The sequence below is a fragment of the Mustela erminea genome, chromosome 16, assembly GCF_009829155.1.
Source record: "Mustela erminea isolate mMusErm1 chromosome 16, mMusErm1.Pri, whole genome shotgun sequence".
Classification (NCBI taxonomy): Eukaryota; Metazoa; Chordata; class Mammalia; order Carnivora; family Mustelidae; genus Mustela; species Mustela erminea.
In genome coordinates this window covers 52,755,740-52,773,756 of record NC_045629.1, presented here as the reverse complement: position 1 = coordinate 52,773,756, position 18,017 = coordinate 52,755,740, and positions in this window count along the sequence as shown.

Genomic DNA, 18,017 nt, shown 5'->3' with positions numbered 1-18,017 from the left:
AAATGTAATTTATGCAATATTCTAATTTGTCCTCATTTTAATTTTTAATAAAATTTCTATCCAGAAGTAAATTTTCTACATCACTGCCATGGCTTGTGGCATATTTTTAAAGTCAGTCCCAGGCTTCACAGCAGGTTGTTCTGGTTCTGAAGGCTACTAATACCAGGGAATAAAAAGGCAAAAGTGGTTTTCAATTTCAAGTTTGCTAAATCAGTTACACTGAACATGAATTACATCTTACTTTTTCATGATAGAAAAATATGGACAGTTTGCATAGTACATTTTAGGATACATTTATTATGCTGTATCCTAAGGAGTTTTAAGTAACTTACACAAATAGATAGTGCTCCTTTAACATCTTGACAAATTAAATAACACCATCATCAGTAAAGAGTGATGAAAGATACTACACTCAAGTGATACTCCAAGTGTCTGTTATTGTTTATAACAGACTTATAAGACAGAGCTCTAAAAACTATACATATTTTTACAGTCCCTGAACATACACAGCATGAAATTTTCCATTTTCTTTTCATTCTCTATTTAACATGGTTTAAATAGAAGTCAATGAAGAGAATCTAGACCTGCAATCCCCACCCTCATATTAGAGAAACAAGATGTTAAAATCTGCCTCTCCTTCCCTGACCAGTCTCACTTTCAGATAAAAGAGCTGAATTGAATGTATAAATATTGGCAGCTCCCAATTGGCTTCATACTGAGCCCACCCGGTGTGGAAAGGAGCATGCAAGCTTTTCCAAGTGAGCCTGGAGGGACTTGTTTGGCAGGGTTCAAATCTCTGATGAATGATTGGCTGCAGCTCTGATGAAAATAAAAGTTAAATAAATCCTGACTTATTTAGAAATACGTGTCTGACTTTTCTAACACCAGAGTCTTTGTGTCTCCAACTGCTATGGAAATGTCCTCACTTCAAAAATATCAGGTGACACTGTGGGGCATTCACTGTTTCCCTCCCGTGTAGCAAAATCTTAGTCTGGTGCGTGCAAACTGTGTGCACATACTACACATCGTGAACCATGTTGGAAATGATTGTTTAAGCATGGTGAGAACAAAATAACCGTTATTTGTGCATTTGTTGCACCCTCCCAAAAATCCACAAGAGTATGATTTTTGTTTTTTTGTTTGCAAGTGTTTTTCTATTTAATGAGTAATGAGCTCATATGAAAACTTTAAAGAGTTATATTTAAAACATAACATCTACATAACCTCCCTCACACACTCTCTGTACTTGTCAATTCCTACTCTCCCACCCATTTGCTCTGCTATAGACAGCCTGGTCTACTTCTCTCAGTACTCTTGGATGTGCTGTTCTTCTCCCTAGAATATTCTTCCCCCATATTACATCATTCAGAGTTCTACTCAGATGTCAGCGATTCAGAGAGTTTTTCCCTCAACAGTCTGTCTTTCTCCATCCCTGACATTCTTTTCTTCATAGGATTTGCTACTAACCCTGTGTTTGTATAATTTTTAGCATAGTTTCAATGTTCTCTCACTTTCCGTAAAATGTTAACTTCCATGAGGGCAGGGTCTATGTCTATTTAATTCATTACTGTATCCCCTGTGCATATGGTAGGTGTTACATAGACTATTTTCTGGTGGATGAATGTTCGTTTTTGTTGTTTTTTTTTTTTTTAAAGATTTTATTTTATTTATTTATTTGACAGAGAGAAATCACAAGTAGGCAGAGAGGCAGGCAGAGAGAGAGAGAGGAGGAAGCAAAGCAGGCTCCCTGCTGAGCAGAGAGCCCGATGCGGGACTCGATCCCGGGACCCTGAGATCATGACCTGAGCCGAAGGCAGCAGCTTAACCACTGAGCCACCCAGGCGTCCTGAATGTTCGTTTTTAAAGCCAAGATGAACTGAAGTCGGACCCCACAAAGAGCTGGAAGTATGGAATAAATGGAAAAACAATAAATAAGATACTGTATACATTTTGAAAATGCCTATAAAAATCACTAAAAAAGGGAAAAGCTCAGAGACTTTTCTCATAATGGTAATTTTACATGTACTCTTGTTTTTTTCTTTTTAATGAGAAATTTTTGGATGCAATACAAGATAAATCTACTCTGTAGAGAACTGAACTTATTAGAAAAAAATGTTAAAGCAAATATCTAATGTACCCAGCAGGGACCTTTCAGTTTTGAAACAACATAATTTAAAACTATTTCTGCACATTAAAGTCCTGTATACTTTCCAAAGCCTGAAAATGTTTTCCCACCTAAGCTGGTGCAGAAATAATCAGTGATACATTCTGGAGTGAACTTGACCTCTGTGGGTTGTGTGGATACCATGGACTCATCACTGATATGATGAAGGGGACTGCTGAATTACAGGCATTGCCTGGCAAGCATGGCAAATTAATAATGTATCACCAGAAGGCTCAGAAACCCTTTCCTGTGGTTGCTCTCTCCTGCCTATTCTCACTTCTTTGAGGACATAAACTTAAATCATGGATGGGATAACATTTCAGCGATACAGACCAGGAGTTTATTCTCACTGAGGAGAACACCAAAACTCAAAAGATTTCTACCCATTCGTAGTGCTTACTTGTAGAATGTTCTCTTCATTTCTGTAGGAATTTACGTAAGCTGCCACATTATCGTCTTTCTGGGTGGTTTATTGTGTAGTCCTCCTTCTCATAGGCTATGAGGAAATGTCTTTTTGATGATCATTAAGCTGTGATCACTTGACATGCTGATTTAAGGGATATGTTCAAGTAGGTTATCATCAGGCATTGCCTATTTTTTAAGTATTCTTATAGTTGTCAGTTCAAGATTATTCAGAAAAAAATGCAAATACGTCAATGAGACAGATCTCTTACATTTGCAAGAAATTTTCTACTTACACAGGTCCATCCATACCAAGTACACAGACTTAGAGATACCTTACTATATTGCTGTTAGCATATTGGTGTATTTCCTTCCACTAATTTGATGCAACTTATACTTTTTATCAATATATATACAATTTTATACCTGGTCTTTAGTAACTTAAAATCACAACAAAAGTACTTTTTATATTTTCTACATCGTCTTTTAACCATCACGTTACTTCTAGAATAATATTGCATTAAGAGAATCTATTTACCTTCCCATTACCTTCCCATTTCAATACCATGTCATTAGAAAATTACAGCTTTTTTAAAAAAAAACCATTTTATTTATTTATTTGACACAGAGAGAGAGAGAGAGAGATTACAAGTAGGCAGAGAGGTAGACAGAGAGAGAGGGGGGAAGCAGGCTCCCTGCAGAGCAGAAAGCCCCATGTGGGGCTCCTTCCCAGGACCCTGAGATCATGACCTGAGCTGAAGGCAGAGGCTTTAACCCACCGAGCCACCCAGGTGCCCCCAATGTGAACATTTTTAAGATCATGTTTTAAATCAGGTCTTCCAACATAATTCAAATTTCCCATCAATGTGCTTTGCCTCTGTTATCAGCTATTAACTATTTACAAACCAAAAGATCTTCTGAACTGTCTACTCTGTTTCAACATTTTGAATTTTCATATTCTAGGGCAGACCTGTACTCTTTTAACAATTACAACTTATAATAGTTAATCACTTCTAATTTTACATTTCTTTTCAATACTTTCCTTTATAATTTTTTTGTTATATGTCTCAAAACATGAATAAAACAAATATTTTTTACTTTTTAACAAGTAGAATCCAATTGTTCTGTGGAAATACATTGGTATCTCCAACAATATATCCTGTTCTTTTGTTGTGTAACTTTTTTTTTTTATCATGAAACATATTATTTGTACAAGGGAGTAGAAAATACATAGGTACATTTAAATAACAAAAGAAAAATAAATATATTCTTCAATCTTAGGAAATAAAACAGTGTCATTACCTTCCAAACTTTGTGGCCCCTTTCTTTTTTTTTTTTTTCAAAATTTTATTTATTTGACAGAGAGAAATCACAAGTAGGCAGAGAGGCAGGCAGAGAGAGAGAGAGAGAGGGGAGGAAACAGGCTCCCTGGGGAGCAGAGAGCCCAACGTGGGGCTCGATCCCAGGACCCTGGGATCATGACCTGAGCTGAAGGCAGAGGCTTTAACCCACTGAGCCACCCAGGCGCCCCTTGTGTCCCCTTTCTTAAATGTTTTTCTTTTTCTCCAAATAGAAATAAACATATTCTGACTTTAGTTATACTAATCTTTTTCCTCTTCCTTATAGTTTTATCATCTATTTTTGAAATCTCAAATAATATACTTTAATTTTCACTGTTTTAAAACTATATTTGAGTTTTCTTGAGTCTTGTTCTTTTAACCTGACCTTAGGTTTGAGAGATTCATGCATGAATCTGCACACTGCTGTGGTTCAGTGCTGCCTACACTTCCATTTGAATAAATACTATTTATTAAGTCTAGTCTTCTTTTCTTTTTTTTTTAAAAGATTTTATTTACTTATTTGACAGACAGATCACAAGTAGGCAGAGAGGCAGCCAGAGATAGAAAGGAGGAAGCAGGATCCCCACTGAGCAGAGAGCCCAGTGAGGGGCTCGATCCCAGGACCTTGAGATCATGATCTGAGCTGAAGGCAGAGGCTTTAACCCACTGAGCCACCCAGGCACCCCGATTAAGTCTAGTCTTAATGAGACTTTGTTTTTTCTTTAAAGAAAATATGAACATGGCTGCTATAAACATTATTTTGCGTGTTCTCTGAGGCATACATGTTAGAGATTCTCAGGTGTATGTACCTAATAAAGAAATTGCTGGATCATAGGATATGATTAATAGTTATTGACAAATTGGTTTTCAAACATTCAAATGTTTCCACTGGCAAAACTGTCATTTTTCTCTCTCCTCAATAATGCTGATATTCTGAGAAAATTTATTTCCCCATCTCCTAAATGTAAAATTGTAGCTCATTATTGTTTTAATTAAATTTTACCAATATAAAATTAAGAATATTTTCATACATTTTATAGTTTCTGGTATTTCTTTTTATGTGAAGTATTTATTCATATCTTACTTTTCTTTCCTGAGTGAGTCTTAGAAACTCTTCATATATTTTAAATACTAGCCTTTCTAGGTACATGATACTGATAAACTTTGTGGAACAGCAGATTTTCACTTTAATGTAGACAATTTATCAGTATTTTCTTTTACGGCTACTGTGTATTAAAGTCTTAGCTAAGAAATCGTTTCTCAATCTCAAGACTGGATTTTTTAATCCATCTGAAATTAATTTCTGTGTATCATTAGAAGAATTTCTCTCTCTCTCTCTCTCTCTCTCTCTCTCTTTTTTTTTTTCTGGATCATTTAATGTGAAGCTCTTCTTTTACCTTCTTCTCTTCAATGCTACCCTCATCAATTATCAATTGTCCCAACTTGCGTTTGTCTGTTTACGTGTTCAACATTTTTTTCTATTTGGTGTATTTTACTCTTCTGTTAACACTAAATTTTCATTGTTTCTATGGACTTAGAGTAAGTTTTGATCTCTGTAAGTTTTACTTACTCCTCTAGTCTTCCTTTCTAAGAGGATCTAGCTATACTTAGCCCTTAGTCTTCTACATAAAGCTTAGAATCAGCTTGTAATTTTCTACCTCTTAAAAGATGGCAATTTTAGGGGCACCTGGGTAGCTCAGTTGGTTATGTGTCCAACTCTTGATTTTGGCTCAGCTCATGATCTCAGGGTAGTGAGATTTGGCCCTGTGTGGAGATCCCTGTGTGGGGCTCTATGCTCAGCAGGGACTGTGCTTGAAATTCTTTCTCTTTGCCCCTCCCCTAGCTCATGTTCTCTCTAAAATAAATAAATAAAATCTTAGAAAAAGATGGGACTTTTATTGTAATTATACTGAATCTATATATTATAGATTATACTTGATAATATTGAGTCTTCTAATCTAAGAACATGCTTATTGGTCCCTTTATTAATCTCATTTTTAATGACTTTTAAGTAATATTTTGCAGTTTTCTCTGTGAGTGTCTTGTGCATCTTAGTTCTGGGAACTGGTAGTGAAGGAGGTGAGAAATTATCATTTTCTGGATGTATTTTAAATATAAACCAATGGTATGTCTGATGAGTATTAGGAATGAGGACCAAGGGAAAGATTTTGGCTTAAGCAACTCCAGAGATGAAGTTGCCATTAACTAACATGGGGAAGACACTGGCAGGGATGGTGTTTGGGGGAATTCCAGAAGTTCAGTTTGGTGTGTCCTGATTTTGAGGTGTTTCCAAAATGACTTCCAAGATGAAATATCAAGTGAATGTTTAGCGTACAAAGTTGGGGATCCTGGGAGAGGTGATAGCTAGAGATACAAACTTTGGAGATGTATCAATCAGGAATATTGCAAGTTTCACAAAAATACTGTTTTTAAAAGACGTTTAAAATACTTAAGGAAACTACAAGGGATGCTGAAGTATCCAGGGGGTAGTAGGCCACCATTGACCCCAAGGCCTAAAGGGACAAGGAAAAGGAAAAGTTTCCAGAACCTTGAAGAAAGACATGCTTGCCTCTCTATCTTTCTATCTACTTATGTCTCTCTATATGTCATCTATCTCTCAATCATCTACCTATCTCAAGACTCAGGGTTGTGGTTCTATTGCCTGATGACTCCAGTTGTAGGTGTGTTTTATCTCTTTTGCACTTCCTTGTACATTTTGTATGTATTAGTTTCTCTTTAGATCTTTTTCTTCTTTTTACTTTTGCTTCATTTTCTTCACTTTTATTATATTATTCTCAATGACACCAGCTGAAGTTTCCATAATGTCTATTCTCCTTTGGGTTTCTTGAAATATAGTGTTTATTTCCTAAATAATTTTGCCTATAACTTCTATTTTTTTTTTTTTGCTAAGTCTATCAGTTGTTTTTAATATTCTTTAATAATTGGTCACCTTTTCTCTGAATTTCTGTAGTTTTGCGTTTCATGTTCCTGAATAGCAATGATTACTTCATATTTTTGTTTTGTTTTTAGCTCAGATTGTGTGTTTTATCTTGCTCTTTTATGTGATTTTTGGAAAGATTCTACTGGTGAATTTTCCTCATATCTAAGAAATACTATTTTTCTTAATTTTTAATGTCATCTTTGTATATAGGCAGACCATATTTCTTTCCTCTAACACATATTTTAAAAAGAGAGATTTACTTGGACTACCAGAGAATGATGTATAACAGATAAGCAAGAATAGTTCTCCATGCTTTGAAATTGTGCTAGCTATCTTCCCCAACTCAGGATATTCTCCATCTTTCCCCATTCTGCTCTCCCCTCAGTATGTTTACCTGTATTATCTTTATTAATGGCTTCCCTTGACTTTGGCTACCAATAGGATACAGCTAAAGCAGCATTCATGCTGGGATCTGGAGTGAGGAAGAAGTGAGGTCAGGGTCATTCTCCTGACTCCTTCTCTGTGGAGTCTCATGGGTTGGTTTGATCCCTTGTTGAAGTTACAGTTCATCTCGAGGCAGCTCTCTCTACAAGACTCTTTGATTCGGGTTCTGGGGACTGTCACCTTTAATAACATCTATTAGATGATAAGAGCCTTTTTTAAAGAGTCCAAATCCTCAAGTTATCCATTTTCAGTAAGGTCCTTCCTGATTCAACAATGCTAATTCTCACTCTTACAGAAAAGGAAAAGCCTTAAAATAAGGCTCTGTTAGGCACTTGTTCAAACGAAATATCCTACATCTAGCCCGAAGTATCTCATATTTCTGTGCGTTTAGTTCCACTAAATGTACCCTAAGAGCATCCCTGGTTCACACTTGCTTTCTTCCAAATGCTAAGACATTCCATCTGTTTCCAATAAATTCTATTTTGCTTAAAATAGTTATACTCAAATTTTCTTGCTTGCAACAAATAAATACTAACTTTTACAGGCACTAATGTTTTATAATTTTTATAATAATACTATATTTTTATTCAATGTAACAGACATGTAGAACAGAGATTTACCTTTAAAATATGCCATTGTCATGGGATCCGATGATGGTTACATCACAGAACATATTCAAACTTTTAACCAATGCAGCATGGTTAAAAGAGAAAAAAATAAATGAATTCTTCTTATTATTATGATGCTATAGAGAATTTTTAAATGGGTGGTTTCATTCGCAATGGACCACATGATTTGATTAATACCATAGTTTCCAAAATAGTAGATAATGAAACTGATACTAAAGTTTACCAAACATATCACAGCTTTTATAAGCTTATTATACCTCACATCACCCAGGTATTTAAATACATAATCCATCTGTAAACACTTGTTGAATTTTAAATATATCCATCCTGTTTTAAAACTTTTAAAAACAGTCTGTGGTGAGAAACATTTTTAAAGTTTCACTCACTTTGTTTTCAAAGTATTTTCCTGTTCCAGTGTTTTCAGAAGAGATTCCCTATAGAAAAAGAAAAAAAAATGCGTCTGTTAAAATTAAATGGCTCAATATTTTAGAGGATGGCATTATACCCACATTAATTTTTTAGATTAAATCTCAGGCAAAAGTAGCTAATATTGCCTTCCATGTGATTATTTCTCAAGGCATGACATAGTACATCAAAATTATCAACATGGAAATAATCAATCTAATTAAAATGTAGTAGATATGTTGTACCAATAATTTTACCTCAAAATGCTGAGTTATAAGATTTTTAAAAAGTAATAGTCTCTAAAACTTCAGAAAGCATTTCCAGATAAAATCCTAAGTGGTATGTGTGTGTGCTATGAAATGCTATTTGAATTTAAACAATTTTTAAAGGACTCAATAAATTATGGTACTTATATATGATATAAATAATAAAAAAATGAAAAGATACATTGACACGACATAAATGAAATTCAAAATGATCGTACTAAGTGAAAGATGACATATTAGTCATCTTCAGTACTTATAGTATAGTTCCATTTATATAAAGTTGTGGAAAATTCATACTCATTTGTAATCAGAGAGAGCAGATCAGTGATTGTCATAGGAAGGAGAAATTACAAAAAGACAAAAGGAAACTTTGGGGGTAACAGTTATGCTCATTGTATTGATTTTGATGATTGCTTCTCAGAATAGTTACATGTTAGAACACATCAAATTGTACAGTTTAAATATATATGTTTGTTGTATGTCAATCATACCTCAGTAAAGCTGTTAAGAAGAAAAAGATATGAAAACAGGGATCCCATTAGTAAACATAATGGTATAGCTGGTATCAGGCAATTTATGGCTGAAATAAGTATGCATCAAAGATGGATAAAATATATAAAACATGAAAAGGTGCTCAAGGAGCACCTGCATGGCTCAACTGGTTAAAGGTCTAACTTGGTTTTTTCTCAGGTCACTATCTCAGGATCATGAGATTGAGCCCCATGTCCCCTTCTGCACTTAGCATGAAGTCCACTTGAGATTCTCTCCTTCTCTGTGTCCTTCTGCCTGTCCCCTCTACATAAATAAATAAATAAATAAATAAATAAATAAATAAATAAAATCTTTTAAAGGAAGATGCTCAATATCACTGACCATCAAGGAAATACAAGTCAAAACTACAGAAAGATAGTACCTCATACCTGTCAGAAAATCAACAGCACAGGAAACAACAGGTGTTGGTAAGGATGTAGAGAAGGGAAACACTCTTGCACTACTGGTGGAAATGGAAACTGGTGCAGCCACTCTGGAAAACAGTACGGAGGGTTTCAAAAAGTTAAAAATAGAACTACCCTATTGACCAACAATTGCACTACTGGGTATTTACCCAAAGAATACAAAAATACCTAATTCAAGGGGATACATGCACCCTGACATTTATAGCAGCATCATCTACAACAGCCAAATTATGGAAAGAGCCCAAGTGTCCCCTGACTGATGAATGGATTAAGAAGGTGTGTTATAGGGGCGCCTGGGTGGCTCAGTGGGTTAAGCCGCTGCCTTCGGCTCAGGTCATGATCTCAGGGTCCTGGGATCGAGTCCCGCATCGGGCTCTCTGCTCAGCAGGGAGCCTGCTTCCCCCTCTCTCTCTGCCTGCCTCTCCATCTACTTGTGATTTCTCTCTGTCAAATAAATAAAATCTTTAAAAAAAAAAAAAGAAGGTGTGTTATATACATGCAATGGGATATTACTTAGCTATAATAAAGAATGAAATCTTGCTGTTTGCATTGATGTGAATGGAGCTAAAGCATATAATGCTAAGTGAAATAAGTCAGTCAGAGAAAGACAAATATCATATGTTTTAACTCATATATGGAATTTAAAAAACAAAACAAATAAGCAAAGGGGAATAAAAGAGAGAGGGGTAAAAAAAATAACAAGATGGTTAGACCAAATCCCAACTATATCAGTAATAGCATTGAATGCATATTGACCAAATACTCCAATAAAAAGATCTGTCACACTAGAGTTTGTAAAAGATGCATCTAAATGACTTTTAAAGGAAATTTTTAAATATAAATTTAGACAGGTTGAAAATGAACTTATGGAAAAGACATGCCATAAAGACATTATTTAGAAGAAAGCTCCTGTGAATGTTAATATCAGTCAGAGTAGACCTTAAAGCAAGACTAAGAGTAATAAAGAGGGGATGTTTTCATACATTTGAATCAGCAAAAATGTAACTCTTAATTTGTGTGCACTTGAAAACAGTTTTAAACTACATAAATTAAAATTCAATAGAATTAAAAGGATAGACAATACAAAATCTTAGAGATTTTAACAGGCATCTCTCAATAATCCTCAATAACTGTCAGAACAGGCAGATGAAATAAAAGGAATAAGGATACAAAAGTTTTGAACAATACTATTAACCAACTTGACCTAACTGACATATTTAAATACTGCATCCAATAACTGCAGAATGTACATTTTTTCCAACTGAATGTGAAACATTTGGCAAATAGATAATTAGAGCAATTAAAGAGAGAATTAAATTAGATGAACCTCACACTTTCAAAGCTTGATACTCTGTGTATTTTCCTGACACTGTAGAAATTAATTAAAACTTAAATTACAGAAAAGCAACTATTGGAAAATGAGAATTAGGAACAGTAAATTATTAAAATCAATAAGAGTCTAGAACACTATGGAAAAATGTCTTCACAGTGCTGATAGTGAAAAACTGTAATTTTCTAATCAGTATTGTTCAAGGATAAGAATAAAATAAAAATAGTTTCAGAAAAGAAATCAGAACATCTAAAGAATATACATTGAAAGGAAGGAAAATTGTTCTTGAAGGAAGGATTTTTATATAAGAAATGGTAAAGATTAAAGACTATTTTAATCTATAAAATTATATCCTCCAGTACTGGAATTTTTTCTTGCATTATTTCCTTGATAATTTCCTCTTTTTAAAAGAATTTCTCTATTCCTTTTTTCTGGAACTCTTATTCTTTTGATGCTTGCCTTCTTGGACAGATTCTCTAATATTATTCTTCTTTCTTTATTCTCTCCACATTTCTGTCTTCTAATTTCTCAGAGATTCACTGAAATTTATCTTCCAAATTTCCAAATTTTCTATTGATTCTAAAATATTTCTGCTATTTAGTTGTTACCTTTCTGTTTTTTTTCTGGTGGATCCCCCCTTTCTCAAAGTACAGAATCCTATTCTTATGAAACAAATGCAGCATCTTGTTTCTCTAAGATTTTAAACATGTATGTTTTGTTTCCTGCATTATCCCTGCTCTTTTGTAAAATTTGCTCATAAAAATATTATATATACTATTTAATGACTAAGCCTTTTTTGTGTGAGCCTATCTTCTCTACTAGAATTTAAGTTCTGTAATGACTGGGATTTTTGTCTGTTTTATTCTTTTCTGTATCTGTAGCACCCATAAATATGGCCTACCACACAGTAGGAACTCACTAAGAGCATAGTGAATGCTGTAATTTATGTTATTAAAGACCTTCATTATTGTCTGTTTCTGAAGATGTTTGAATATCAGTTCATATTTAGGAATGAACCTCGAAAAAAACAATTAGAACCATCATGTGAATGGAGGGGCTTGTCAAAGTAAAAGATTCACTGTAGATGATTGGGCCAACATTCCGGCCAAATCAATGTGGGACCTCCCATTGTAGCATCTATAGATCTTCTTTATGAACTGGTCTTATCCTCAGAGAAAAATTATCCAGACTCCTTCAGTGATTTAAGTTGGCTACCAGAAAAGTGAAGCTAAGTAGATTGAGGTGAGTTAGCATCACTAATCACTATGTAGAATTCTACTTACTCCATCCATTGTTTTATGCTTAATACCTTCAAGACCAGAGTTTATTCTATGTCAGCCTTTCCATAAAGTACAACAGTGGTCTTTTGCTCATTTGAGTGAAGAGCCACTGTTACGCTGTCTGAAGTGGGAGAGGTGATAGGAGAGGTGTAATTACATATATTTTAGTCTATTTTTAAAATTTCTGATCTACTTCATACCATCTATCTTCAAAGGATCTCTTGCCTCCAATTTCCTCAGTTTTTCCAGAGTTATGTTCTGAAAATTAGTTTGCTTCTTGGCAAGGCACTTAGTTTTCAGTTTTTTGTGATTTGCTAAGTCAGTTATCACTCATCCAAATGCTTTATATCATTTAGAATTTTGTTATCACCTTTCATGTTCTTTCATTGCCTCTTCCCTTGATCCTTGCAGGTTGAAACCTCATTGTGGGGAGCTTGTGGAGGAATCAGAGATAAACATGCATGCTTAATATTCCATAAATTTGCTGGAATCTTTCCCTAGACTTTAAATCCAAATTTATGGAGAATAGCCAAATACTACCACAAAATTGTCCTTGGCCAAATATCAAGGAGAAAAAAGTTGGTAATATAAATATGGTATAGACTTAACTAAGGAATCACATATACTGCAAGGTTGCATCAAATTTAGAGTTGTATGAGATGTGCATAGCTCCAGTCTTATATCACTTCCCTGGTCATGCATAAAGAATTATAAGAATTATCATTCTACAGTTCAAAATCAAGTATAGAAATTAAGAATCAGTTGCAGAGATGTTAGTAATAATCATAATATACAATAATTATTAAACAAACTCTATAAATATATTCCAAATATATATTTGAACAAATCCTCAAATAGGCATAAGATACATAATTAAATTCCTCAAATAGATATTACATACACTATATTATATAAAATATATAAAAAGAAAAATCCTTTCTCCAGTAAAATAAAAACATACTAAAACATAAAATTAGATCTCAGGTCCATTAGATTATAGGGAGTGTATCCAAGATTTTGTCATTATCATGTTATGTCAGAGAAGGAGGCAGGACTTAAATTAAGGTCTCTTGATGCAACATCTCTTGAGTTGTTTCTATCCAAAATTATCCTTATCATCAAACCAGAGCTCTGTATATTCTGTTGACAACAGATTGTGCCTCAAAGCAAATGCTGTCTTGGTAATAGGCTTAATTTTACATAGACTATATACGGCTTGTAGGACAGAAGACTGCATCCTAGTCAGATGGGAGCAGTATCCTGAAGATAGAGTGAAGCAATTAAATCAATAAAAAATATTAAGTAATGGAATAAAAGGAGAAAAATTCCTGACATTAAGATAAATATACCCCTGTCATAAAATGACTATTGAATTTCATGTTTGGACAGAGAATCTGAGAAAGACAACTACATTCATAAGGAGCTTTTTCCAAGCCAAAAGTACTCAAGAACAGAAGCAGACCAAAGCCAGGAGGAAACTCCCCTCCAAGGAAAGCTGGCCAAGTCCAGGGGAAAAAAAAAAAAAAAAAAAAAAAAAAAACAGATCTCGAGATTCTGACAAGTCCAAAGGGAGGGCTGCATAGAAAGTATCTGTGGAAAATTTTAGAGAAACCACAGATTGATGAAAGACTCAAAGAAAGAAAGAAAGAAAGAAGAAAAAAAGCCCAAGTTAAAGAACTACACATTTTATGAATATAGGACCATATAAGGAAGTCTACTTCAATGCCTGCTTTGTAGAACTAACTATAGCAATTAGTGATGAAATGATAGTCTTGAAAATAATTTGGTTTCTTACTTTAATTCTGCAAGCAAGTGTAACCTGAGTTTATAGCCTCAAATCCATTAAGCTCAATAATTTCTTTCATTTACTGTATTGAAGAAAACATTATTTTTTTTCTTTTCATTCATTGATTATTCTCAGTTGTTTGGCTTCTGTATCTCTCCACTCCACCATGAACACATTCAATTTGCTTCTAGTCACTTCCTGTAATCTTATAAACTGCAGAGAGAAGCACAGTACATCGGCAGCCACTATTCCATTCCCTACCCTTAAGTATGTTTAAACATATACTCCATCTTTGTTCTCCTTTAGGCACTGCCAACAGAGGACTATCCTATGTAAGACTTTCCACAGACACATGGGATGATATAATGAAAAAGACAAAAAATTAATATTAGTCTTCAGTGTTCTTAAGTGTCAGTTCATCATAGAGAATACCTTACTGGCTTCCCCACAACGACCATCATCACCACCACTACCATTGATCATATCATGCTACCATTGCATTTAGACCAAATCCTTCAGATTGTTTGTTTTCTTCGCATTGAATCTTCTCTCTGCGCACCATCTACACTCATAGAAAAAACGTTTGTTCCTAATGAGCATAGCTTCCCTGATTATGCATAGCAACTTAACTCTTGTCAGTTTTCTTGTCTCTATATTCTTATCTTGGCCTTGTTACTTTTTGCAAACCCAAAATACACTTTATCTGTTTTGTTTTGTGTTGTTTCAAAAAAGTGGCAATATTCTCTCCAAGATGTGTTTGTGTTTCCCTAGACCTATTTATTCAAACTGCCAAGTAGCTCTTATCTATTCTCCAAAATATTAAAATCCTATCAAGTAATGCATATACATAGCCCAAAAATATAAATATAATGAATGTTTGTATTGAAAAGTAACATTTACTTAATTCACATCTCCTCTCCTCATCTCACTTTCATGAAGCAACATCTAAATACATTATTTTATTTTTTAAAATTCTGATGATTACCTCCTATACTTTAAATATTAATAATCAATTAAAAATGTTTAAAGATTATTTATTCATTTATTTAATTTATTTGTCAGAGAGAGAAAGAGCACAAGCAGAGGGAGCAGTGGGCAGAGGGAAGCATGCTCCTGAGCAAGGACCCCGATGTGGGACTTGATCCCAGGATTCTGGGATCATGACTTGAGCTGAAGGCAGATGCTTCCAACTAAGCCACACGGGTATTCCAATCAATTAAAAATGGAATACATTGTCAACTGATGACCACACAATAGAGACAAGGATTTACTTATAAAACCTACCCCCTTTTCTACTTTTTTTCAGTTTTTTGTTTTTAATGTTTGATTTTCTCTATTATTTATTTTTTATATAATACATTTGGTTGCATAACATTGTAAATATTATCTATTGGGCTTTTGTCTCAAAATCTTTTGCTGCCTTTCTCCATCTCTCTTTGACTCAGTGTTATTCATTCCTTATGGGATATTCATTTCATAAGGAAAAATATAAAAGAACATGGAGAGAACAACAAAAAAGACAAATTCTTGGCTTCAAATTTTATCATAACCTAGATAACTATTGCTTTTAATTGGCAAGAGCTCTGTGTTTTGGAACTCAAAGGTGGAAATGTTAAAAGAAACAGAAGATAGAGTTTATGCAGAAATAGAATAGAAAGTTCCAGACACCCCTGCCTTTCTCTGGGTAAGGGAAGAAGTTCTGGTAACCAGAAAGCTTGAACACATATTTAAACCAGAAGCCACAAACTACCAGAGCATAAACAAGATTTGTTTTGCCTACAAGTCCAGTTTACAGAAGAAAATCACATCACAGATTATACCATACTCTAATCTGATTTACTCTAACATTACAAGGCTAACGCTCATACCATTTTGCATTTGACACCATCAATTCCACTTTCCATATTTCTACAACTTTAGACAGCATCTTTTCACTATACCCCATATTAGAGATATTAAGCTCCTAAATTTTTCTCCACCTTATCTTTCCCCTTCAACTTTCCAACATGTTGTCAGCTGAAAATTAACTTTTACATTATCAAAGTTGAAATTTTTATTTATTTTTTATTTTATTTTATTTTCTTAAAATCAAGGACTTTTTTAAAAAAGATTTTATTTATTTATTTGACACAGAGAAAGAGAGATCAGTTAGGCAGAGCAGCAGGCTGAGAGAGAGGGGGAAGAAGGCCCCCTGCTGAGCAGAGAGCCCAATGCGGAGTTTGATCCCAGGACCCTGAGATCATGACCTGAGCTGAAGGCAGAGGTTTAACCCACTGAGCCACCAGGTGCCCCCAAAGTTGAAATTTTTAATTTCTGTTCCATGATATTGTCTTCTATGTTTGGTCCATAACTTAAATAAGTAAGTCGAAAAATCAACAAATAATCCTATTATTATGGCTATAAATAGTTTTTAGTGCATAGTCATTCGGTGAGCCAATATTTAGTTCCTTTACTGGAGGTCTAATAGCAGGATTCTCAAGCAAATCAAAGGAGAATGATTCTAATATATAGATTATATAATATATAGGTTTGTATATATATTTAATATATATTTTATATATAATATACTATATATAGGTTTCACCTATGTCTTAGAATGTATAGGTGAAATCTAATATATAGATTTCTCTACACTTCATAGTTTTTCCAAAATTTGCACTATTTTAGTCTAATTTGCTTAACATTTGGACCATGAATTTCCTATAAGTTTTTATTGTTTTCTCCAGAGTGCCTTATTTCTTATTATTACTTTTATGATTTTTTTTTTGTTTGTTCAGGAAATAATTTACCTTCACCACTTTGTTAGTCCTATCAAGGAACTCTTTTATTAATTTATCAATTGCTTACAATCTATTTTATTCTTATTTTTTTAATTGTGGTTAAGGACATTTAGCATGAAATTTACTCTCTTAACAAAATTTATTTTATAGTATGTTAACTACTTGTACATTGTTGTACAGCAGATCTTTAGAGCTTTTTCATCTTGTATGACAAAACTGTATATCCCTTGAATAGCAACCTTCCACTTATTCCTCCCTCCAGCCTCTGACAAGCACCATTCTTCTTTTGGCTTCTATGAGTTTGACTATTTTAGATACTTCAAATAAATGGAATTGTGCAGTATTTGTCCTTCTGAGACTGACTGACATATTTCATTTAGCATAATGTCACAAGATTTACCCATGTTGTTGCTTATGACAGTATTTCCTTCTTTTTAAGGCTGAATACTATTTCCTTATTATGTATAAATCCAATTTTCTTTATCTTTTCACCCATGGATGGACATTTAGATTGTTTCCATACACTGGTTATTATGAATAATGTTGCAAGGAACATGGAAGTGCAAATATCTCCTTGAGAGCCTGTTTTCAATTCTTTTGGATAAATACACAGAAGAAGGATTTATGGATTACATTTTGGTTCCATTTTTAAATTTTTGAAGAACCTCCAGAATATTTTGGATAGACACTGCATCATTTTCTATTCCTACCAACAATGTGCAGAGATCCAATTTTGCCATATCTACACTGACAATTGTTATTTTCTGGGTTTTGTTTTTGTTTTTATTTTACGCTGGCCATTGTAACAAGTGTGAGGTGTTTCATATTAATATTATTTGCATTTTCCTGGTGATTAGTGATATTGAGCACCTTTTCATGTACCTGTTGATCATCCATATGTCTTCTTTAGAGAAAAGTCTATTCAAGTCTTTTGCTTATTTTTAAAATTTTTTCTTTCTTTTGCTATTAAGTTGTAGAAGTTCTTTATATATTTTGGAAATTAACCCTCTCTGAGACATATGCTTTGTATTCTCTCCCATTCTTTAAGCTGCCTTTTAATTCTATTGATTGTCTCTCCTTTACTTTACCAGAAGTTTTAGTTTGATGTAGTCCCACCTTGTCTATTTTTGCTACTGTGCTTTTGGTGTCATAGCCAAGAAATCATCATTGAAACCAATGTTATAAAAAACTTTTTCTTTGTTCTTTTAGGAGTTTCATAGTTTCAGATCTTACATTTGAGTTTTTAATTCATTTTGAATTTACTTTTGTATATGATGGGAGATAAAGGTCCAAT